The sequence below is a fragment of the Etheostoma spectabile genome, chromosome 6 (genome assembly GCF_008692095.1).
Source record: "Etheostoma spectabile isolate EspeVRDwgs_2016 chromosome 6, UIUC_Espe_1.0, whole genome shotgun sequence".
Taxonomy (NCBI): Eukaryota; Metazoa; Chordata; class Actinopteri; order Perciformes; family Percidae; genus Etheostoma; species Etheostoma spectabile.
The window spans coordinates 25,166,345-25,166,914 of NC_045738.1; the positions used below are offsets into that span (position 1 = coordinate 25,166,345).

The 570-nt window shown below is 36.8% G+C and overlaps 1 protein-coding gene across 1 annotated transcript in view; it reads right to left on the bottom strand.

Moving 5' to 3' along the window:
* cdk14 (cyclin dependent kinase 14) overlaps positions 1-570 on the bottom strand; it is a 205,066-nt gene that overhangs the window by 100,242 nt on the left and 104,254 nt on the right.

Below are 570 nucleotides of genomic sequence, written 5' to 3' on the forward strand. Positions count from 1 at the left end.
AGTTCCAGCAGCAGTTTTTAGCAAGAACAAAGAAATAAAAAATAGATAAAAAGACAGTAGTTCTGATATATAATTCTTCTGTAAACGGGTCCATTTGACCCCGAAGACAACAGGAGGGTTAAAGAGACACATATAGTATTTATATAGATAATAACATTAACATATCTCCCCAAATAAAGGCTTTTGATTGAACTTGCCCTTCTATGACTGACTGATGGATCATTCTGGGTTTTTACAACTTCTTATTTTTTGGCCATCATGTGCAGAAGTGGATTTTAGAGTGACTGACAGATACCCTGGCAGAGCAATGGCGCAAAACAATGTTAACAATGTTTGTCATTATGAGACGTGGAGTTGGTCCGATTGCATTTTTGTCTTCCCGATACCAGTGTGTCATTTATGTTATTATTTTTTAAGAAGCGTAGACAACTCTCCTTGTCCCTTTTGCATGGAATCAGCTTCAGAATGAACTCCAGTTGAAGGAGTTGGTCTCGTTTTATTTAAAGGCTTTTTAAAAGGACCTTGCAGAAAGCCAGTCTGGATGTCACTGTTTTTAAATTGATTTAGGAC